General features: G+C 46.2%; 1 protein-coding gene across 1 annotated transcript in view; it reads left to right on the top strand.

Moving 5' to 3' along the window:
- The first annotated feature begins 3,601 nt into the window (after positions 1–3,601).
- PDS5B (PDS5 cohesin associated factor B) overlaps positions 3,602–25,336 on the top strand; it is a 225,703-nt gene continuing 203,968 nt past the window's right edge. The window contains exon 1 of the mRNA XM_069758991.1: positions 3,602–3,803. The gene's annotated coding sequence lies outside the window, so the exon portion shown is untranslated. The remainder of the gene's footprint in view (positions 3,804–25,336) is intronic.

Below are 25,336 nucleotides of genomic sequence, written 5' to 3'. Positions count from 1 at the left end.
AGACAAGTTGTGGATGGCTTTGTATGTCATGGTTAGGCTTTTGTACTGGAGTCTCTGGATAATGGGCAGCCAGTCAAGGGATTGACAGAGGGGAGAGGCCGGGGAATAGAGGGGGGACAGGTGGATTAGTCAGGCAGCAGAGCTTAGAATAAATTGGAGGGGTGTTAGAGGGGAGGCTACAGAGCAGAAGGTTACAGTAGTCGAGGCGGGAGATGATGAGGGCATGGACTAGGGTTTTTGCAGATTCTTGGTTTAGGAATGTACGGATCCATGAAATATTTTTGAGTTGAAGGTGGCAAGAAGTGGAAAGGGCTTGGATATGCGGTTTGAAGGAGAGATCAGTGTCAAGGATTACCCCGAAACAGCGATCTTGTGGGACTGGGGAGAGTGGGCAGCTGTTTACTGTAATGGATAGGTTCATTGAGGGGGTCACGTGATATGGGGGAAAGACAATAAATTCTGTTTTGTCCATGTTAAGTTTTAGAAATCTAGCGGAGAAGAAGGATGAAATAGTGGATAGACATTGAGGGATTCTGGTTAGTAGGGTGGTGATATCTGGTCCAGAGATGTAGATCTGTGTGTCATCAGCATAGAGATGATACTGAAAACCATGAGATTCTATGAGCTGTCCCAGGCCAAAAGTGTAAATGGAGAAGAGCAGGGGCCCTAGAACTGAACCTTGCGGGACTTCGACAGATAGGGGGCGAGGTGAGGAGGTGGTGTGTGAATGGGAGACGCTGAATGTTTGGTCAGTTAGGTATGACGAGATCCAGGATAGGGCCAAGTCTGTGATGCCAAGGGATGAGAGGGTCTGTAGTAATAGGGAATAATCCACTGTGTCAAAGGCAGAGGACAGGTCCAGGAGGTGGAGGAGGATAGAGAAGTGTCGCTTGCTCTTGGCGGTTAATAGGTCATTGGTGACCTTAGTTAGGGCAGTTTCAGTGGAGTGGTGTGACCGGAAGTCTGATTGTAAGCGGTCGAAAAGGGAGCGGGAAGATAGATGGGAAGACAGTTCAAGATGGACGTGTTGTTCCAGTAGTTTTGAGGCATAGGGGAAAAGTGATATAGGGCGATAGCTAGATACAGAGGAGGGGTCAAGAGAGGGCTTTTTGAGGATAGGTGTGATTGAGGCATGTTTAAAGCTTGAGGGGAAAACACCAGTTGTTAGTGATAGGTTGAAGAGATGGGTTAGAGTTGGGATGAAGACTGTGGCTAGGTTTGGGATGAAGTGGGAAGGGATCGGGTCAAGTGCACAGGTGGTGAGATGCGATCTTGAGAGTAGAGTGGAGAGTCGATCTTCTGTAATGGTGGAGAAGTTGGTTTTCGAGGTGGAGGGCTGGGTAGTTGGGAGGAAGGGCTCTGGGGCTTGTCGACTAAAACTACCTCTGATGTTCTCAATCTTCTGCTTGAAAAATGAGGCAAAGTCTTCAGCTGAGATGAGTGGGGAGGGAGGAGGTGCTGGGTGACGGAGGAGAGAGTTGAAGGTGTTGCATAACTGTTTAGGGTTGTGAGACAGGGACGATATGAGAGACGAGAAGTAGGTTTGTTTAGCTGTGGCGAGTGTGATCTTGAAAGTAGTGAGGGACTGTTTGAATGCGATAAAGTGCTCGTTGGAGTGGGATCTTTTCCATCTCCACTCTGCAGCCCTGGAAGCTCAAGTAATGAGTATATTCACTCATCACTACTCCAGTTTGCATCGGGTGCTCGGGTATGCATCAAATATCGCGGGTGTTTGAGTGACATGATCAAGTCTCTGCCCCACATGCTCTGTGGCTGTTAGACACCCAATAAAAACATGTGGGGATCAGCGATACTCCGTACATACAAGAGCACCCAATGCAAATTCGAGCAGCAAGCACTTGCGCTCAACACTAACAGTCATATCATCACTTTTTTTAACTTTTGAAAAAAGTCCAATTCTATCTCGAACCCCAACACAACCCTACCTTAACCCGAACTCTACCTTAACCCCGACACAACCCTAACCCTACCTTAACCCCAACACAACCCTACCTTAAAGGGAACCTGTCAACTTAACCCGAACTCTACCTTAACCCCGACACAACCCTTACCCTACCTTAACCCCAACACAACCCTACTTTAAAGGGAACCTGTCACCCCCAAAATCGAAGAGCCAAGCCCACCAGCATCAGGGGCTTATCTACAGCATTCTGGAATGCTGTAGATAAGCCCCCGATTTATCCTGAAAGATGAGAAAAAGAGGTTAGATTATACTCACCCAGGGGTTGTCCCGTTGCAGTTCGGGGCCTCCTATCTTCTTACGATGATGTGCTCTTCTTGTATTCACGCTCCGGCGTACTTTGCCCTGATAAGGGCAAAGTACTGCAGTGTGCAGGGAAGGGTCAGAGAGGCACTGCACCTGCGCACTGCAGTACTTTGCTCTGCCCTCAAAAGGGCAGACCGTCCCACCAGGTGAGTATAATCTAACCTCTTTTTCTCATCTTTGAGGATACATCGGGGGCTTATCTACAGCATTACAGAATCGTGTAGATAAGCCACTGATGCTGGTGGGCTTAGCTCATCTTTGATTTTGGGGGTGACAGGTTCCCTTTAACCCTAACACAACCCTAACTCCAACACAACTCTACCTTAACCCCGACACAACCCTAACCCTACCTGAACCCCAATACAACCATACCCCAACCCTAACTCCAACACAACCCTACCTTAACCCTAAAACCTTAACACCAACCTTAACCCTAACTCCAAATGGAATAGATAAAAATTCTAAAATATTTTTTTTTAACTAAATGCGGTGACAAAGGGGGATTTGATTTACTATTTTTTTTTATTTTGATTACTGTGATAAGGTCTATCACAGTGATCAAAAGGAACCAATAGGAAGATCAAGGCAGGTGCACTGCACATGCACCCGCCATTTTTTTTCCAGGAAGATGACACAGAGGGCCGGATTACAGATCAGGAGGGCCTGGGAATGGCGGAGGTAGCGGAGGGGTTTGGGGGACCCCATTTCTCTCTTCTCTGATCTAGCATATCAGAGGAGAGATAAACGAATTGTAAATTGGACTCTTCACATGACAAGAGGACCATAATAACCAGCCCAGATCATGTTCTCCAGGGTCTCCGCTGACCCCGCAGACTTTACCACAGTGGCAGGGCGCTATACCCTTCTCAGCGGCATTAAAAGGTGTAAAGGCATTCGTTAAGGGGTTAAATCCACGTTCACACGCTCAGTAGCTGGTCAGTAGTTTACATGAGTATTTGTAAGCCAAAACCAAGAAGGGTGATAAATACAGAAGTGGTGACGTATTTCTATTCTACTTTTCCCCTCCTGATTTTGACTTACAAGCCTTGCTGTGTGAACATGGCCTAGAGCTAAGCTAACGCGCTTCAAGCCGACTCTGCTGGGTGGCGGAGTGTCACTGTCTGAGCACTGACTGTCCCCGCACAGCCCCGTCCCTCCCTGGCGGCAGCACACGGACACATCACACAAGGTCCGGGCTCCTCCGCGCAGCAGGAAGTCCCCACAACCTCCGCCGACTCCTGTGTCTCTCACAGCCCGTGACGTCACGTAGGGGCGGGGCCGCTGCGGTCCTTCGCTCTGCCGCTAGGTAGCGCCGCTGCTCTGTGCAGTGACTGAGGCCGCGCTCTTCCAGTCGCCGCCGCTGCCGCTTGCATTGGAGCCGCCAGAGACAAATTGGCGCCATTTTGAAGCTCTGGGACCGTAACCACGGTGAAGGGTGACACGAACGGTGGAGAGAACGGACAGGAGTCGGTGCGGGCCGTTACAGTTCAAGACTGAGGGCTGCAGGCGAGTGAAGGTGAGAGGCGGCGCCTGGGCTGCAGTGTGAGGGGTAAATGGTGGGGAATGGGGGGCTGCAAGGAGAGCGGCCCCGGGGCTGTGTCAGTGCGGGAGGATGACAGAATCGCTGTGTGGGGGGATGGGGTACAGTGATGGGGGGCGTCCGGCATCACCCCATGTGCTGTACAGGGGGGTATTTGTATGTATGCATGATGCGGGGAGGGCAGGACACTGTATATACAGTATACGTACAGTATACAGTCACACAGGGCGGCCATTGTGCGGGAATGATCCCTACAGGTGGGAGCTGTATACAGCCGTGTGTGAGCTGTGATCCCTGTAGGTGAGGACGGCTGTGTATACGTATGTGTGACTATATAGGTGAGCACGGCTGTATATACGTGTACGACTGTATATAGGTGAGCACGGCTGTATATACGTGTACGACTGTATATAGGTGAGCACGGCTGTATATAGGTGAGCAGTGCACGGCTGTGTGTGACTGTATATAGGTGAGGACGGCTGTGTATACATGTGTATGACTGTATATAGGTGAGCACGGCTGTGTATACGTGTGTATGACTATATAGGTGAGCACGGCTGTATATACGTGTGTATGACTGTATATAGGTGAGCACGGCTGAGTATACATGTGTATGACTGTATATAGGTGAGCACGGCTGAGTATACATGTGTATGACTATATAGGTGAGCACGGCTGTATATAGGTGAGCAGTGCACGGCTGTGTGTGACTGTATATAGGTGAGGACAGCTGTGTATACATGTGTATGACTGTATATAGGTGAGGACGGCTGTGTATACGTGTGTATGACTGTATATAGGTGAGCACGGCTGTGTATACGTGTGTATGACTGTATATAGGTGAGCACGGCTGTATATACGTGTGTATGACTATATAGGTGAGCACGGCTGTATATACGTGTGTATGGCTGTATATACGTGTGTATGACTGTATATAGGTGAGCACGGCTGTATATACGTGTGTATGACTGTATATAGGTGAGCACGGCTGTATATACGTGTGTATGACTGTATATAGGTGAGCACGGCTGTATATACGTGTGTATGACTGTATATAGGTGAGCACGGCTGTATATACGTGTGTATGACTGTATATAGGTGAGCACGGCTGTATATACGTGTGTATGACTGTATATAGGTGAGCACGGCTGTGTATACGTGTGTATGACTGTATATAGGTGAGCACGGCTGTATATACGTGTGTATGACTATATAGGTGAGCACGGCTGTATATACGTGTGTATGGCTGTATATACGTGTGTATGACTGTATATAGGTGAGCACGGCTGTATATACGTGTGTATGACTGTATATAGGTGAGCACGGCTGTATATACGTGTGTATGACTGTATATAGGTGAGCACGGCTGTATATACGTGCGTATGACTGTATATAGGTGAGCACGGCTTTGTGTGACTAAAGGTGAGCACGGCTGTGTATACATGTGTGTGACTATATAGGTGAGGTCCGGCTGTGTAAACATGTGTGACTGTATATAGGTGAGCACAGCTGTGTGTGACTATATATGTGAGGACATCGGTGTATACCTGTGTGTGATAGTATATAGGTGACGACCAGCTGTGTATACATTTCTGTGACTATATATAGGTGAGGTCCGGCTGTGTGTCTGTATACAGGTAAGGACCGGCTATGTATACGTGTGTGACTGTATATAGGTGAGGACATCAGTGTATACCTGTGTGTGACTGTATATAGGTGAGGACATCAGTGTATACCTGTGTGTGACTGTATATAGGTGAGGACATCAGTGTATACCTGTGTGTGACTGTATATAGGTGAGGACCGGCTGTGTATACCTGTGTGTGACTGCATATAGGTGAGGTCTGGCTGCTGTAAGGACAAAAGTGTGTGACTATATAGATGAGGATTGGCTGTGTGTGACTGTATATAGGCGAGGATGTCAGTGTATACCAGTGTGTGACTGTATATAGGTGAGCACGGCTGTGTGTGACTGTATATAGGTGAGGATGTCAGTGTATACCTGTGTGTAACAGTATAGGTGAGGACCGGCTGTGTATACCTGTGTGTAACTGTATATAGCTGAGGACCGGCTGTGTGTGATTATATAGCTGAGGACTGGCTGTGTATATGTGTGGACTGTATATAGCGGAGGACCTTCTGTGTGTGACTGTAGGTGAAGACCAGCAGTGTGTACCTGTGTGTGACTATATAGCTGAGGACTGGCTGTGTTTACCTGTGTGTGACTATATATAAAGCTGAGGACTGGCTGTGTATACTGGGGTGTGACTGTATATAGGTGAGGATGTCAGTGTATACCTGTGTGTAACAGTATAGGTGAGGACCGTCTGTGTATACCTGTGTGTAACTGTATATAACTAAGGACTGGCTGTGTATATGTGTGGACTGTATATAGCTGAGGACCTTCTGTGTGTGACTGTGTATACTTGTGTGTGACTGTAGGTGAAGACCAGCAGGGTATACCTGAGTGTGACTGTATATAGCTGAGGACTGGCTGTGTTTACCTGTGTGTGACTGTATATAGGTGAGGACTGGCTGTGTATACTGGGGTGTGACTGTATATAGTTGAGGACTGGCTGTGTATACTGGGGTGTGACTGTTTATAGGTGGGGACCGGCTGTGTATACTGGGGTGTGACTATATAGGTGAGGACTGGCTGTGTATACTGGGGTGTGACTGTATATAGTTGAGGATGGGCTGTATATACTGGGGTGTAACTATAGCTGAGGACTGGCTGTGTATACGTGTGGACTGTATATAGCTGGGGACATTCTGTGTGTGACTGTGTATACTCGTGTGTGACCAGCAGTGTATACCTGTGTGTGACTATATATAAAGCTGAGGACTGGCTGTGTATAGTGGGGTGTGACTGTATATAGGTGAGGACTGGCTGTGTATAGTGGGGTGTGACTGTATATAGGTGAGGACTGGCTGTGTATACTGGGGTGTGACTGTATATAGGTGAGGACTGGCTGTGTATACTGGGGTGTGACTATATAGGTGGGGACTGGCTGTGTATACTGGGGTGTGACTGTATATAGGTGAGGACTGGCTGTGTATACTGGGGTGTGACTGTATATAGGTGAGGACTGGCTGTGTATACTGGGGTGTGACTGTATATAGGTGAGGACTGGCTGTGTATACTGGGGTGTGACTGTATATAGGTGAGGACTGGCTGTGTATACTGGGGTGTGACTGTATATAGGTGAGGACTGGCTGTGTATACTGGGGTGTGACTATATAGGTGAGGACTGGCTGTGTATAGTGGGGTGTGACTGTATATAGGTGAGGACTGGCTGTGTATAGTGGGGTGTGACTGTATATAGGTGAGGACTGGCTGTGTATACTGGGGTGTGACTGTATATAGGTGAGGACTGGCTGTGTATACTGGGGTGTGACTGTATATAGGTGAGGACTGGCTGTGTATACTGGGGTGTGACTGTATATAGGTGAGGACTGGCTGTGTATACTGGGGTGTGACTGTATATAGGTGAGGACTGGCTGTGTATACTGGGGTGTGACTGTATATAGGTGAGGACTGGCTGTGTATAGTGGGGTGTGACTGTATATAGGTGAGGACTGGCTGTGTATACTGGGGTGTGACTGTATATAGGTGAGGACTGGCTGTGTATACTGGGGTGTGACTGTATATAGGTGAGGACTGGCTGTGTATACTGGGGTGTGACTGTATATAGGTGAGGACTGGCTGTGTATACTGGGGTGTGACTGTATATAGGTGAGGACTGGCTGTGTATACTGGGGTGTGACTGTATATAGTTGAGGACTGGCTGTGTATACTGGGGTGTGACTGTATATAGCTGAGGACTGGCTGTGTATACGTGTGGACTGTATATAGCTGAGGACCCTCTGTATGTGACTGTGTATACTCGTGTGTGTCTAGGTGAAGACCAGCAGTGTATACCTGTGCGTGACTGTATGTAGGTGAGGACTGGCTGTGTATACTGGGGTGTGACTGTATATATCTATAGTATTATTATGTTTATGTTTTAAATACTGTCCACACATGACTATTTGCAGCCAGTCATAGCGGTAAAATCCGCAGCACGTTCATTATTTTTGCGGAATTGCGGCGATTCCGCAGCCATAGGATTGCATTGAAACGCTCACTTTACGCATGTGGCTATAAGTGAGCGCTTCATGTGCGGATGGTACCCAGGTCTGGAGGAGAGGAGACTCTCCTCCAGGCCCTAGGTTCAATATCCCTGTAAAATAAAAATGAATTAAAATAAAATATAGGGATATACTTACCTTCTGATAGCCCCCGGAGTCCTCCCGCCTCTCAGCGGTGCACGCGGTGGCTACCGTTCCCAGGGATGCATTGCGCGAATGTGCTTCTCACAAAATTAGAATATTATTAAAAAGTTAAATTCAGTTCTTCAATACAAAAAGTGAAACTCGTATACAGTCATTACAAACAGAGTGCGCTATTTCAAGTGTTTATTTCTGTTAATGTTGATGATTATAGCTTACAGCCAATGATAACCCAAAAGGCATTATCTCAGTAAATTAGAATACTTTATAACATCAGCTTGAAGAATGATTCTCCTTAGTGACAGAGCCAATTTTGTACTTAATGACCGGACCAATTTTTACAATTCTGACCACTGTCTCTTTGTGAGGTTATAACTCTGGAACGCTTTAACGGATCCCGGTGATTCTGAGATTGTTTTTTTTTTTCATGACATATTGTACTTCATGTTAGTGGTAAAATTTCTTCGATATGATTTATTTATGAAAAAGCAAATATGGCGAAAATTTTAAACATTTTTCAATTCTCAAACTTTGAATTTTTATGCCCTTAAATCAGAAATATGTCACAAAAAAATCTTAATAAATAACATTTCCCACATGTCTACTTTACATTAGCACCATTTTTTTGTTAGGAAGTTATAAGGGTTAAAAGTTGACCAGCAATTTCTCATTTTAACACCATTTTTTTTAGGGACCACATCACATTTGAAGTCACTTTGAGGGGCGTACATGACAGAAAATAACCAAAAGTGACACCATTCTAAAAACTGCACCCCTCAAGGTGCTTAAAACCACATTCAAGAAGTTATTTAACCCTTTACGTGCTTCACAGGAACTGAAGCAATGTGGAAAGGAAAAAATGAACATTTTAACTTTTTTTCAAAAACATTTTATTTCATAACAATTTTTTTTATTTTCACCAATGTAAAAAGAGAAAACGAACCACAAAATGTGTTGTGCAATTTCTCCTGAATATGCAGATACCCTATATGTGGGGGTAAACCACTGTTTGGGTGCACGGCAGAGCTCGGAAGGGAAGGAGCATCGTTTGACTTTTTCAATGTGGAATTGAGATCGGATGCCATGTCGCGTTTGGAGAGCCCCTAATGTGCCTAAAAAGTGGAAACCCGCCACATGTGAAACCATTTTGGAAACTAGACCCCCAAGGAACTTATCTAGATATGTGGTGAGCACTTTGAACCCCCAAGTGCTTCACAGAAGTTTATAACGTAGAGCCGTGAAAATAAAAAAAATCATTTTTTCCACAAAAATGATCTTTTCACCCCCAAATATTTATTTTCCCAAGGATAACATAAGAAATTAGACCCCCAGAGTTGTTCTGCAATTTGTCCAGAATACACCGACCCCATACGTGGGGGTAAACCACTGTTTGGGCGCACGGCAGAGCTCAGAAGGGAAGGAGCACTGTATTACTTTTTCAACACAGAATTGGCTAGAATTGAGTTCGGACGCCATGTCGCGTTTGGAGACCCCCTGATGTGCCTAAACAGTGGAAAGGAACCCCCCCCCCATTCTTACTCCAACCCTAACCCCAACACACCCCTAACACTAATCCCAACCCTAACTCTTAACACACCCCTAACCATAAGTCTAACCACAAACCTAACCTTAATCCTAACCCTAATCCCAACAGTAAACGTAATTCTAACCCTAACCCCCAATTTTAGCCCCAACCCTAAATCTAATTTTAGCCCCAACCCCTAATCCCAACCCTAACTTTAGCCCAACTCTAACCCTAATGGAAAAATGGAAATATATATTTATTTCATTATTTTTCCCTAACTAAGGGGGTGATAAAGGTTTTTTTTTATTCACTATTTTTTTTTTATTTTGATCACTGTGATAGGGTCTATCACAGTGATCAAAATGAACCCATAGGAAAATTCTCCTATTGGTGTCGGCCGGCAGATCTCAGTGGGCACACTGCGCATGCGCCCGCCGATTTCTTAACGGAAGAAGACGCTGGCGGCCTTGAGGGGGGGTGTGGAAGCAGGAGGACCCAGGGACATCGGCAGATACCCGGGGGGATCCGGGACTCTATTTCTCTCTCTGATGTGATCACATCAGAGGAGAGAGAAATTAAATGGCAAATCAGATTTTTTTTTTTTTTTTGCGGTCGCCGTTCTATGATTAAAAACGGCGATCGCAACCCTGGGGTCGGTAAAAAGTTACTCGAATCATGTTCTCTGGGGTCTAGGCCGAGACTGAGAGAAATTCCAACTCTGGGGAGCGCTATACACTTTTTCGACAGCGCCGTTAAAAAGCGGCGCTGTGGTTTAAGTACCCTTAACTACCGCCGTGAAAAGGCGTATTGGTGGTCATAAAGGGATTAAAATCAGAAATGTTGGCCTACTGAAATGGTCAGTAAATGCACTCAATACTTGGTCGGGTCTCCTTTTGCATCAATTGCTGCATCAATGCGGCGTGGCATGGAGGTGATCAGTCTGTGGCACTGCTGAGGTGTTATGGAAGCCCAGGTTGCTTTGATAGCAGCCTTCAGCTCGCCTGCATTGTTGGGTCTGGTGCCTCTCATCTTCCTCTTGACAATACTAAGTATTGTCAAGGGCAGTGATACTGTTGTTTTTAAACCAGGTATTGGTACCTTTGGCAGTGTGGACAGTTGCCAAGTCCTACTGGGGAATGAAATTTCCAAATCTAAAAAACTTGTTGGCAGAAGGAATCCTGAAAGGCTCTAAAATTTCTGGATAGATGGCTGTACTGACTTTGGTCTTGATAAAACACAATGGACCTACACCAGCAGATGACATGGCTCCCCAAACCATCACTGATTGTGGAAAGTTCACACTAGACCTCAAGCAGCTTGGATTGTGGCCTCTTCACTCTTCCTCCAGACTCTGGGACCTTGATTTCCAAATTAAATGTAAAATCTACTTTCATCTGAAAACAACACCTTAGACCACAGTCCAGTTCTTTTTCTCCTTGGCCCAGGTAAGATGCTCCTGGAGTTTTCTATTGGACAAGAGTGGCTTGACACAAGGAATGCGACACTTGTAGCCCATGTCCTTGATACGTCTTTGTGTGGTGGCTCTTGAAGCAATGACTCCAGCAGCAGTCCACTCCTTGTTAATCTCGCCCAAATTTTTTAATGGCCTTTTCGTAACAATCCTTTCAAGGCTGAGGTTATCTTTGTTGCTTGTGCACTTTTTTCTACCTTACTTTTTCCTTCCACTCAACTTTCCATTAATATGCTTGGATACAGCATTCTGTGAGCAGCTAGTTTCTTTAGCAGTGACCTTTTGTGGCTTACCCTCTTTGTGGAGTGTGTCAATGACCGCCTTCTGGACAGCTGTCAAGTCAGCAGTCTTCCCCATGATTTTGGAAGCCTACTGAATCAGACTAATGGACCTTTATAAATGCTTAGGAAGCCTTTACATGTGTTTTTTGTTAATTATTCTAATTTACTGAGATAATGACTTTTGGGTTTTCATTGGCTGTAAGCCATAGTAATCAACATTAACAGAAATAAACACTTGAAATATATCACTCTGTAATGACTCTAGATAGAGTTTCACTTTTTGTATTGAATAACTGAAATAAACTTTTTGATGATATTCTAATTTTGTTAGAAGCACCTGCACATACAGTACAGACCAAAAGTTTGGACACACCTTCTCATTTAAAGATTTTTCTGTATTTTCATGACTATGAAAATTGTACATTCACACTGAAGGCATCAAAACTATGAATTAACACATGTGGAATTATATACTTAATAAAAAAGTGTGAAACAGCTGAAAATATGTCTTATATTCTAGGGTCTTCAAAGTAGCCACCTTTGCTTTGATGACTGCATTGCACACTCTTGGCATTCTCTTGATGAGCTTCAAGAGGTAGTCACCGGGAATGGTTTTCACTTCACAGGTGTGCCCTGTCGGGTTTAATAAGTGGGATTTCTTGCCTTATAAATGGGGTTGGGACCATCAGTTGTGTTGTGCAGAAGTCTGATTGATAAACAGCTGATAGTCCTACTGAATAGACTGTTAGCTGCTTTTTTGCTTGCCATAATACAAATTCTAAGTAAAGAAAAACAAATGGCCATCATTACTTTTAAGAAATGAAGGTCAGTCAGTCTGAAAAATTGGGCAAACTTTGAAAGTGTCTGTAACGGGGTCTACCAAGCTGGGGTACCTCTTTCAGTACCACCCCGTGTTTCAGGAGGTCCACTCTGCTTTGGCTGGAGTCTGAATGAAGGACGCTGGCTGGAATTGCTTGGTTACATGGGCGCATATAAAAGATCACTGCTTCTCCACGTATTTCCAGTCTGACAACACTTACAGGACACAATATATCACACAGATACAGAGGGCAGGCCAATAGAAAAGCGGCAGGCCAGACATACATTACAATAGCCGCAGGTGGCCGGAGCCTGCCGATATTTACTGTGGGAATTACAAAGGTGGGGGGTGGACAAAAGAGGAATATTGTGTCCCCTCTGCCCAGGGGCGCAGCCTGTGGGCTGATGCATTAGGGACATGCATCTCACATGAAACATATTATACATACATATAACTGCACAACATATTCTGGGTGCTGAGTGGTTCCGTAACACGTAACAGTGTCCCCCCAAGTGCAGTGGCAAAAACCATCAAGCGCTACAAAGAAACTGGCTCACGTGAGGACCGCCCCAGTAAAGGAAGACCAAGAGTCACCTCTGCTTCTGAGGATAAGTTTATCCGAGTCACCAGCCTCAGAAATCGCAGGATAACAGCAGCTCAGATTAGAGACCAGGTCAATGCCACACAGAGTTCTAGCAGCGGACACATGTCTACAACAACTGTTAAGAGGAGACTTTGTGCAGCAGGCCTTCATGGTAAAATAGCTGCTAGGAAACCACTGCTAAGGACAGGGAACAAGCAGAAGAGACTTGTTTGGGCTAAAGAACACAAGGAATGGACATTAGACCAGTGGAAATCTGTGCTTTGGTCTGATGAGTCCAAATTTGAGATCTTTGGTTCCAACCACGGTGTCTTTGTGCGACGCAGAAAAGGTGAACGGATGGACTCTACATGCCTGGTTCCCACCGTGAAGCATGGAGGAGGAGGTGTGATGGTGTGGGGGTGCTTTGCTGGTGACACTGTTCGGGAGTTATTCAAAATTGAAGGCACACTGAACCAGCATGGCTACCACAGCATCTTGCATCGGCATGCTATTCCATCTGGTTCGCGTTTAGTTGGACCATCATTTATTTTTCAACAGGACAATGACCCCAAACACGCCTCCAGGCTGTGTAAGGGCTATTTGACCAAGAAGGAGAATGATGGGGTGCTACGCCAGATGACCTGGCCTCCACAGTCACCAGTCCTGAACCCAATCGAGATGGTTTGGGGTGAGCTGGACCGCAGAGTGAAGGCAAAAGGGCAAACAACTCCTAAGCACCTCTGGGAACTCCTTCAAGATTGTTGGAAGACCATTCCCGGTGACTACCTCTTGAAGCTCATCAAGAGAATGCCAAGAGTGTGCAAAGCAGTCATCAAAGCAAAAGGTGTCTACTTTGAAGAACCTAGAATATAAGACATAATTTCAGTTGTTTCACACTTTTTTGTTAAGTATATAATTCCACATGTGTTAATTCATAGTTTTGATGCCTCCAGTGTGAATGTACAATTTTCATAGTCATGAAAATACAGAAAAATCTTTAAAGGGAACCTGTCACCCCGTTTTTTCAGATTGAGATATAAATACTGTTAAATAGGGCCTGCGCTGTGCGTTACTATAGTGTATGTAGTGTACCCTGATTCCCCACCTATGCTGAGAAATACATTACCAAAGTCGCCGTTTTCGCCTGTCAATCAGGCTGGTCTGGTCAGGTGGGCGTGGTGACATCGCTCTTTTGTTCCCCAGCTTTCCGTTGGTGGCGTAGTGGTGTGCGCATGTCCAATTTCCGAATTCCCTGCGCGCACGTGAAGAAACAGCGCGCGATCTGCGCTGTAATCCCTAGCATCGGTGGGGGCGGCCATTTTCCTGGGGCCGCGCGTGCGCAGATGGAGTGCTCTGCTGCACGGGGCTTCAGGAAAATGGCCGCGGGATGCCGCGCGTGCGCAGAAGAGATCGCGGCGGCCATTTTCCCAAAGCCGAGTTTGCATCTCGGCTTTGGGAAAATGGCCGCCGCGATCTCTTTTGCGCACGCGCGGCATCCCGCGGCCATTTTCCTGAAGCCCCGTGCAGCAGAGCACTCCATCTGCGCACGCGCGGCCCCAGGAAGATGGCCGCCCCCACCGATGCAAGGGATTACAGCGCAGATCGCGCGCTGTTTCTTCACGTGCGCGCAGGGAATTCGGAAATTGGACATGCGCACACCACTACGCCACCAACGGAAAGCTGGGGAAGAAAAGAGCGATGTCACCACGCCCACCTGACCAGACCAGCCTGATTGACAGGCGAAAACGGCGACTTTGGTAATGTATTTCTCAGCATAGGTGGGGAATCAGGGTACACTACATACACTATAGTAACGCACAGCGCAGGCCCTATTTAACAGTATTTATATCTCAATCTGAAAAAACGGGGTGACAGGTTCCCTTTAAATGAGGTGTGTCCCAACTTTTGGTCTGTACTGTATGCGTTTGGTCTTTATAGGCAAGGACTGCCCGTTTATACATATGTGTGAGTTGTATAGCTGCCTCTAATATGCCACACACTTTGCAGGGCAGGCACACTATGCATGCCTCTTTTCACCATATAATTACACAGCCCCCATCCCCCTAAGTAATTTTAACTATGAGATATGTCTTATAGCTGTACGGAGAAGTTGTGGTGGGTTGTATGTTTATAGTTTGTGAGGTTTCTAACACCCAGTAATAGCTGGACGTGGTTGTAATTATTTATTTCTATGATGACCCATCACTGATCAATATGTCTGGTTTCTGTGTTGTTGAGGATATTTTTAATGTATGTCCTGTAGGTTTTAAATATCACAATGATACTAGTAGATTGTGAGCCCTCGCAGGTAGGTTCCTCTCTCCTCCTGTACCAGTCGGTGACTCGTTTTGTTCATGAGTATTGTACCTGGTTTTTGTTATGTATACTTCCTTTCACATGTAAAGCACCATGGAGTAAATGTCACTATTATAACAACTAATAATAAATTATATGTGTATTCTTAAAGGGAACCTTCAGTGGGATTCTGCTGAGTAACCTACAGACAGTGTCAGGATAGTGCCATTAAAATGATACCTTGGTTGATGAAAATGTCTTGTGGTTGTTTAATCTTTATTTGTAGTTTTCAGTTAATTAATGAGATTCTTGTGCTTCGGGGCAGCCTGTGTTTAGGGGTCTTCATGTGGTGCTCTGCTTAGTTATTCATCTGTATGGTTTATGACAGGTCACTCATCCCTCACTGACCTGCCCCTATTTTACATACTGAATATATGTATTGAAAAATAAAAACCTCATTCAGCAGGCAGGTGACAGCACCTGCTCTGCAGCATGATTGCATGTATGATATGCATTTAATTATTTTATTTGCTGATTATAAATTTATTCAGAAAAAACCTCTCAAAATGGTGCCGCCTGCGCAGTAACCTCTATCTGCGATCCGATGGATGCTACTGCGCAGGTGCTAAAGAAAAAAAATTTGTCTCCACCAAGATAGATGCTACTGTGCAGGCGCCATTTTGAGATATCCGCAAATAAAATAATTAAATACATATAATACATGCAATTATGCAGAAGCAGCGGCTCCTGCCTGCTGAATGTGATTTTATTTCTCATGCGTGGCTCCCCCTGTCGCTGTCCTAGTATGCGTGGCTCCCTCCCGTCCTTGTATGCATGCTTCCTATTACAAAAAAAAAAACTATTATATTTCCCAGAGGAGCATTGCACGGCGAATAAGCCTCCTTACCTTCACAAGCCAGAGATGGTATGTCACTCTCCATAAGGAGAAACGATACCCCTTAGACCCCAGTCCAGAGCCTCTCACCTAGCCAAATTAGTTCTCATGCTTCGCACTGACGAGGGCCAACAGCACGAAACACCGTGTCTGCGAATTGAGATACTGATTTGGCTTTTATCCTAAGTCATATTGCACGACTTGTTAAAGGGAACCTGTCACCCCGTTTTTTAAAGATTAGATAAAAATAGTGTGAAATAGGGGCAGAGCTGGGTTTTACATTAGTGCCTTTTTGGTGCCTTTATTCCCCCGTTAGGCTGCCGAAATACCTTTGTGAAGTGGCCGTTTTGTCCTGTCACTCAAGTTGGTCAGGTCGGATGGGCTGGTCAAATAGCGGTTCCTCCCCCACCTCTTGCGTTTCCCTGCGCAATTTAGTCCCGCCGTTGGCGTTGTGTTTAGCGCCTGCGCAGTAACGTCTAATTTGGCGCCTGCGCATTATGCTTTGCCCAACTGTGTGCATAGCATAATTTACATCACTGCGCATGCGCGGGTCGTAACTTTAGCCTGGGTGCCCCGGAAGTGATCATATGGGCATAGTGTTTATCTGGATGCCGGTAAAATTTTCTCAGCCCGAACTGCGAGCGTAAGTTTGGTGCCAAAATCGCTCGCAGTTCGGGCTGAGAAAATTTTATCGGCATCCAGATAAACACTATGCCCATATGATCACTTCCGGGGCACCCAGGCTAAAGTTAAGACCCGCGCGTGCGCAGTGATGTAAATTATGCTATGCCCACAGTTGGGCAAAGCATAATGCGCAGGCGCCAGAGGCGAATTCACTGCGCAACTGCTAAGAAAGAGCGCGATCTGTGCGATTCACAGATCGCGTTTACGACAGACACGCCGAGAAGCAGGGGGGAGGAACCGCTATTTGACCACGCCCATCCGACCTGACCAACTTGAGTGACAGGACAAAACGGCCACTTCACAAAGGTATTTCGGCAGCCTAACGGGGGAATAAAGGCACTAATGTAAAGCCCAGCTCTGCCCCTATTTCACACTATTTTTATCTAACCTTTAAAAAACGGGGTGACAGGTTCCCTTTAAAGAGTTGATTGTGACTTGTAGGATCGCTACTTCCAACAGGTGGCGCTATAGAGTTTAAGTCCTCTTTTTCTCAGAAGAGGCAATTTGCATATTATATTTCCCTATGCCTATGCAGCATCAATAATAAAAAGATCTAATGTTAAAAATAATAATAAAAAAACTAAAAATCATTATATATTCACCCTCTGTCGGCCCCCCGGATCCAGCCAGGCCTGTCCCGCTCCTCGCGACGCTCCGGTGACCGGTCCATGCATTGCGGTCTTGCGAGATGATGACGTACTGGAGACCGCAATGCACTATTGGGACCGGAGCGTCACGAGGAGCATCGGTAAACGCCTGGGCTGGATCCAGGGGGGTGACGGAGGGTGAGTATATAACTATTTTTTATTTTAATTATTTTTTTAAGAGGGATATGGTTCCCACATTGCTATATACTACGTGGGCTGTGTTGTATACTACATCTCTGTGCTATGTGGGCTGTCCTAAATACTACGTGGCTGTGGTATATATTATCTGGCTGGGCAATATACTACGTAGCCTGTGTTATATACTACGTCTCTGCTATATCCTACGTGGCTGTGCAATATCCTACGTGGCTGTGCAATATCCTACGTGGCTGTGCAATATCCTACGTGGCTGTGCAATATCCTACGTGGCTGTGCAATATCCTACGTGGCTGTGCAATATCCTACGTGGCTGTGCAATATCCTACGTGGCTGTGCAATATCCTACGTGGCTGTGCAATATCCTACGTGGCTGGGCAATATCCTACGTGGCTGGGCAATATCCTACGTGGCTGGGCAATATCCTACGTGGCTGGGCAATATCCTACGTGGCTGGGCAATATCCTACGCGGCTGCTATATACTACGCATCTGCTATATCCTCCGCTTCTGTGCTATATCTTCCGCGTCTGTGCTATATCCTCCGCGTCTGTGCTATATCCTCCGCGTCTGTGCTATATCCTCCGCGTCTGTGCTATATCCTCCGCGTCTGTGCTATATCCTCCGCGTCTGTGCTATATCCTCCGCGTCTGTGCTATATCCTCCGCGTCTGTTCTATATCCTCCGCGTCTGTGCTATATCCTCCGCGTCTGTGCTATATCCTCCGCGTCTGTGCTATATCCTCCGCGTCTGTGCTATATCCTACGCGGCTGTGCAATATCCTACGCGGCTGTGCAATATCCTACGCGGCTGTGCAATATCCTACGCGGCTGTGCAATATCCTACGCGGCTGTGCAATATCCTACGCGGCTGTGCAATATCCTACGCGGCTGTGCAATATCCTACGCGGCTGTGCAATATCCTACGCGGCTGTGCAATATCCTACGCGGCTGTGCAATATCCTACGCGGCTGGGCAATATCCTACGCGGCTGGGCAATATCCTACGCGGCTGGGCAATATACTATGCATAAGGTACCGTCACATTAAGCGACGCAGCGATATAGATAACGATGCCGATCGCTGCAGCGTCGCTGTTTAGGTCGCTAGGAGACGTCAAACACCAGATACAGCAGAACGATGCAGGAGCGATCCAGTGACGTACTTATCGTTCTCGCTGGTTGTTCGCTCCTTGGAAAACCATTGCAGGCGTCGTTGCTTTTGCTGTCAAACAAGACTAATCACGCCGACCTGATGACCAAATAAAGTTCCGGACTTTCAGCGACGACCAACGATGTCACAGCGGATCCTGATCGCTGCTGTGTGTCAAACACAACGAGATCGCTATCCAGGACGCTGCAACGTCACGGATCGTTGTCGTTCTCGTTGGTAAGTTGCTTAATGTGACGGTACCTATACTTAAAGGGCCACTGTCACCCCCCTCCAGCCGTTATAAACTAAAAGAGCCACCTTGTGCAGCAGTAATGCTGCATTCTAACAAGGTGGCTCTTTTAGTTTTAGGTTCAAGTATACCCCAAATAAAGCGTTTTTATACTTAGCCACAATTCCTGTCTCTAGCCAGGGAGGCGGGTCCTCACTCCCCAGCTCTAACCGCTCCTCTGCCGTCACTCAACTCTTCCTGCGCTTTCGGCGCCGCCCCCTCAGCGCTGTGTACGTTTCAAAACCGGCGCCTGCGCAGTGTACTGCTGTGCTGCGCAGACGCAGTAAGCTCTGGCCGTCTAACGTCCCAGCCAGGCTTGTAGACTGCGCCTGCGCGGGCATTGCGGCCAGCCACCTTGGGAATCCCCGCCCCGCACTGTGTTATGCATTATGCACAGTGCGGGGCGGGGATTCCAAAGGTGGCTGGCCGCAATGCCCGCGCAGTCTGCAAGCCTGGCTGGGACGTCAGACGGCCAGAGCTTACTGCGTCTGCGCAGCACTGCAGTACACTGCGCAGGCGCCGGTTTTGAAAAGTACACAGCGCTGAGGGGGCGGCGCCGGAAGATTGGAGTGACGGAAGAGGAGCGGTTAGAGCTGGGGAGTGAGGACCCGCCTCCCTGGGACAGAAATTGTGGGTAAGTATAAAAACGCTTTATTTGGGGTATACTTGAACCTCTAAAACTAAAAGAGCCACCTTGTTAGAATGCAGCATTACTGCTGCACAAGGTTGCTCTTTTAGTTTATAACGGCTGGAGGGGGTGACAGTGGCCCTTTAAGCATCCCATCATTTTTAATGCATTCTGCAATTTTTGTGCACATGATGCTTTTTTTCCGTGAAAAAAATGCATCGCCGTAAAAACGCAGCATGTTCATTAATTTTGCGGATTTTTCACGATTTTGCCGCTATTAACCCCTTCAAGACCCAGCCTATTTTGACCTTAAAGACCTTGCCATTTTTTGCAATTCTGACCAGTGTCCCTTTATGAGGTAATAACTCGGGAACGCTTCAACGGATCCTAGCGATTCTGAGATTGTTTTCTCGTGACATATTGGGCTTCATGTTAGTGGTAAATTTAGGTCGATAATTTTTGCGTTTATGTGTGAAAAGATTGGAAATTTGGCGAAAATTTTGAAAATTTCGCAATTTTCAAATTTTGAATTTTTATTCTGATAAACCAGAGAGATATGTGACACAAAATAGTTAATAAATAACATTTCCCACATGTCTACTTTACATCAGCACAATTTTGGAAAAAAAAAAAAATTTTTTCTAGGAAGTTATAAGGGTTAAAAGTTGATCAGCGATTTCTCATTTTTACAACAAAATTTACAAAACCATTTTTTTTAAGGACCACCTCACATTTGAAGCCAGTTTGAGGGGTCTATATGGCTGAATATACCCAAAAGTGACACCATTCTAAAAACTGCACCCCTCAAGGTGCTCAAAACCACATTCACGAAGTTTATTAACCCTTCAGGTGTTTCACAGCAGCAGAAGCAACATAGAAGGAAAAAATGAACATTTCACTTTTTAGTCACAAAAATGATCTTTTAGCAACATTTTTTTTATTTTCCCAAGGGTAAAAGGAGAAACTGGACCACAAAACTTGTTGTCCAATTTGTCCTGAGTACGCTGATACCCCATATATGGGGGGGAACCACTGTTTGGGCGCATGGCAGGGCTCGGAAGGGAAGGAGCGCTATTTGACTTTTTGAATGACAAAATTAGCTCCAATCTTTAGTGGACACCATGTCGCGTCTGGAGAGCCTCTGTGTGCCTAAACATTGGAGCACCCCCACAAGTGACCCCATTTTGGAAACTAGACCCCCCAAGGAACTTATCTAGATGCATAGTGAGCATTTTGTACCCCCAGGTGCTTCACAAATTGATCCGTAAAAATGAAAAAGTACTTTTTTTTCACAAAAATTTTCTTTTAGCCTCAATTTTTTTCATTTTCACATGGGCAACAGGAGAAAGTGGATCCTAAAATGTGTTGAGCAATTTCTCCTGAGTACACTGATACCTCATATGTGGGGGTAAACCACTGTTTGGGCGCACGGCAGAGCTCCGAAGGGAAGAAGCACCATTTGACTTTTTGAATGAAAAATTAGCTCCAATCTTTAGTGGACACCATGTCGCGTTTGGAGAGCCTCTGTGTGCCTAAACATTGGAGCACCCCCACAAGGGACCCCATTTTGGAAACTAGACCCCCCAAGGAACTTATCTAGATGCATAGTGAGCATTTTGTACCCCCAGGTGCTTCACAAATTGATCCGTAAAAATGAAAAAGTACTTTTTTTCACAAAAATTTTCTTTTAGCCTCAATTTTTTTCATTTTCACATGGGCAACAGGATAAAGTGGATCCTAAAATGTGTTGAGCAATTTCTCCTGAGTACACTGATACCTCATATGTGGGGGTAAACCACTGTTTGGGCGCACGGCAGAGCTCAGAAGGGAAGGAGCACCATTTGACTTTTTGAATGAAAAATTAGCTCCAATCTTTAGTGGACACCATGTCGCGTTTGGAGAGCCTCTGTGTGCCTAAACATTGGAGCACCCCCACAAGTGACCCCATTTTGGAAACTAGACCCCCCAAGGAACTTATCTAGATGCATAGTGAGCATTTTGTACCCCCAGGTGCTTCACAAATTGATCCGTAAAAATGAAAAAGTACTTTTTTTTCACAAAAATTTTCTTTTAGCCTCAATTCTTTTCATTTTCACATGGGCAACAGGATAAAGTGGATCCTAAAATGTGTTGAGCAATTTCTCCTGAGTACACTGATACCTCATATGTGGGGGTAAACCACTGTTTGGGCGCACGGCAGAGCTCAGAAGGGAAGGAGCACCATTTGACTTTTTGAATGAAAAATTAGCTCCAATCTTTAGTGTACACCATGTCGCGTTTGGAGAGCCTCTGTGTGCCTAAACATTGGAGCACCCCCACAAGTGACCCCATTTTGGAAACTAGACCCCCCAAGGAACTTATTTAGATGCATAGTGAGCATTTTGTACCCCCAGGTGCTTCACAAATTGATCCGTAAAAATGAAAAAGTACTTTTTTTTCACAAAAATTTTCTTTTAGCCTCAATTTTTTTCATTTTCACATGGGCAACAGGATAAAGTGGATCCTAAAATGTGTTGAGCAATTTCTCCTGAGTACACTGATACCTCATATGTGGGGGTAAACCACTGTTTGGGCGCACGGCAGAGCTCAGAAGGGAAGGAGCACCATTTGACTTTTTGAATGAAAAATTAGCTCCAATCTTTAGTGTACACCATGTCGCGTTTGGAGAGCCTCTGTGTGCCTAAACATTGGAGCACCCCCACAAGTGACCCCATTTTGGAAACTAGACCCCCCAAGGAACTTATTTAGATGCATAGTGAGCATTTTGTACCCCCAGGTGCTTCACAAATTGATCCGTAAAAATGAAAAAGTACTTTTTTTTCACAAAAATTTTCTTTTAGCCTCAATTTTTTTCATTTTCACATGGGCAACAGGATAAAGTGGATCCTAAAATGTGTTGAGCAATTTCTCCTGAGTTCACTGATACCTCAAATGTGGGGGTAAACCACTGTTTGGGCGCACGGCAGAGCTCAGAAGGGAAGGAGCACCATTTGACTTTTTGAATGAAAAATTAGCTCCAATCTTTAGTGTACACCATGTCGCGTTTGGAGAGCCTCTGTGTGCCTAAACATTGGAGCACCCCCACAAGTGACCCCATTTTGGAAACTAGACCCCCCAAGGAACTTATTTAGATGCATAGTGAGCATTTTGTACCCCCAGGTGCTTCACAAATTGATCCGTAAAAATGAAAAAGTACTTTTTTTTCACAAAAATTTTCTTTTAGCCTCAATTTTTTTCATTTTCACATGGGCAACAGGATAAAGTGGATCCTAAAATGTGTTGAGCAATTTCTCCTGAGTACACTGATACCTCATATGTGGGGGTAAACCACTGTTTGGGCGCACAGCAGAGCTCAGAAGGGAAGGAGCGCCATTTGACTTTTTGACATACATAGTGTACATCAGGTTGGTGTGTGTGTGTTGTAGTGTACGTCAGGTTGGTGTGTGTGGTGTATACTGCACCACACACACCAACCTGATGTACACCACACCACACCACACACCAACCTGACATACACTACAACACACACACCAACCTGACGTAGGGTCAGGTTGGCGAGTGTGGAGTAGTGTACATCAGGGTGGTGTGTAGTGTACGTCAGGTTGGTGTGTGTGTGTTGGATACTACACCACACGCACCAACCTGACGTACACTACACCACGCACTAACCTGACATACATTACAACACACACACCAACCTGACGTAGGGTTAGGTTGGCGAGTGTGGAGTAGTGTACATCAGGTTGGTGTGTAGTGTACGTCGTGTACATCAGGATGTGTAGTGTACGTCAGGTTGGTGTGTGTGTGGTGTAGTATACACCACACACACACCAACCTGACGTACACCACAACACACAAACAACCGGACATACACTACAACACACACACCAACCTGACGTAGGGTCAGGTTGGCGAGTGTGGAGTAGTGTACATCAGGGTGGTGTGTAGTGTACGTCAGGTTGGTGTGTGTGTGTGTTGGATACTACACCACACGCACCAACCTGACGTACACTACACCACGCACTAACCTGACATACATTACAACACACACACCAACCTGACGTAGGGTTAGGTTGGCGAGTGTGGAGTAGTGTACATCAGGTTGGTGTGTAGTGTACGTCGTGTACATCAGGATGTGTAGTGTACGTCAGGTTGGTGTGTGTGTGGTGTAGTATACACCACACACACACCAACCTGACGTACACCACACCATACACCAACCGGACATACACTACAACACACACACCAACCTGACGTAGGGTCAGGTTGGCGAGTGTGGAGTAGTGTACATCAGGTTGGTGGGTAGTGTACATGTGGTGTAGTGTATGTCTGGTTGGTTGGTGTGTGTGTGGTGTATACTACACCACACACACCAACCTGACGTACACCACACCACACACCAACCTGACATACATTACAACACACACACCAACCTGACGTAGGGTCAGGTTGGCGAGTGTGGAGTAGTGCACATCAAGTTGGTGGGTACTGTACATGTGGTGTAGTGTACGTCCGGTTGGTGTGTGTGTGTGGTGTATATTACACCACACACCAACCTGACGTACACCACACCACACACCAACCTGACATACACTACACCACACATACCAACCTGACGTAGGGTCAGGTTGGTGTGTGTGGTGTAGTGTATGTCAGGTTGGTGTGTGGTGTAGTGTACGTCAGGTTGGTGTGTGTGGTGTATTGTGTATATCAGCCTGGTGTGGGTGAGTGCTGTAGTCGAATATCAGGATGTGGCTAGTCCACGGACGTGTGATGAATTTTGAAGCATTCATCCAAACACAGTCCAGGTTTGTCGGGACACGTTTCACATTGGAAACGAGTTTCCTTTCTTATCCCCCTTTTATAACATACCCGGCACCTTTTTCTTTTTTGCCCCTCACCGGGAAAATGTTGCCCTGGTACCATACGGGATCCTTGAGTTCCAGCAGTGCTGAGGCCCACTCCTTCCTCGTCTCCAAACATCAGGGCCTTTATCACCGCCTCCTGGAACTGAAGGAAGGTGTTGTTGGTCTGGCCTGCACATCGTGATAGCACGTATGCGTTATACAGTGCCATTTGTACGATGTGCACAGCCAGTTTTTTATACCACACCTTTGTCTTCCGCATGGCACTATAGGGCTGGAGGACTTGATCAGAAAGATCAACTCCCCCCATGTGTTTGTTGTACCCCAGCGCACAGTCCGGTTTGTGGACCTGTGCTGTGGTACCTCGAACGGTGGTGGCCGTGGTGCCGGGACCATGGATTGTTGTCAAGAAAAAGACGTCCCTTTTGTCTTTGAACTTGACCACAAGCATGTTGCCACTACATTGGGCCCGGCTCTCACCCTTTGGGAGAACCTGCTCAATTAGTGACAAAGGGAGACCCCTCTGGTTTCTGCGCACGGTACCGCAAGCAACGGTAGCTCTGGCAGAGAGGGATTGAAAGAGTGGGACGCTTGTATAAAAGTTATCAACGTACAGATGGTAACCTTTATCAAGCAGTGGGTGGACCAAATCCCACACTATTTTCCCACTCACCCCCAGAGCAGGTGGACATTCTGGGGGCTGGATCCTGGTGTCCTTTCCTTGATAAACTCTAAAGCTGAGAGTGTACCCTGAGGTACTCTCGCAGATCTTATAGAGCTTAATCCCGTACCTCGCCCTTTTGCTGGGCAGGTACTGACGGAACTGAAGCCTCCCTTTGAAGTGGATGAGGGATTCATCCACACAAATTTCCCTTTGGGGAATGTACACTTCAGCAAACTTGTTGCTGAAGTGTTCGATGACCGGCCGAATTTTGAACAGTCTATCAAA

This window comes from Ranitomeya imitator, chromosome 3 (assembly GCF_032444005.1).
Source record: "Ranitomeya imitator isolate aRanImi1 chromosome 3, aRanImi1.pri, whole genome shotgun sequence".
Classification (NCBI taxonomy): Eukaryota; Metazoa; Chordata; class Amphibia; order Anura; family Dendrobatidae; genus Ranitomeya; species Ranitomeya imitator.
The sequence above is the reverse complement of the archived record's forward strand: the minus strand, read 5'-3'. Positions and strand labels throughout refer to the sequence as shown.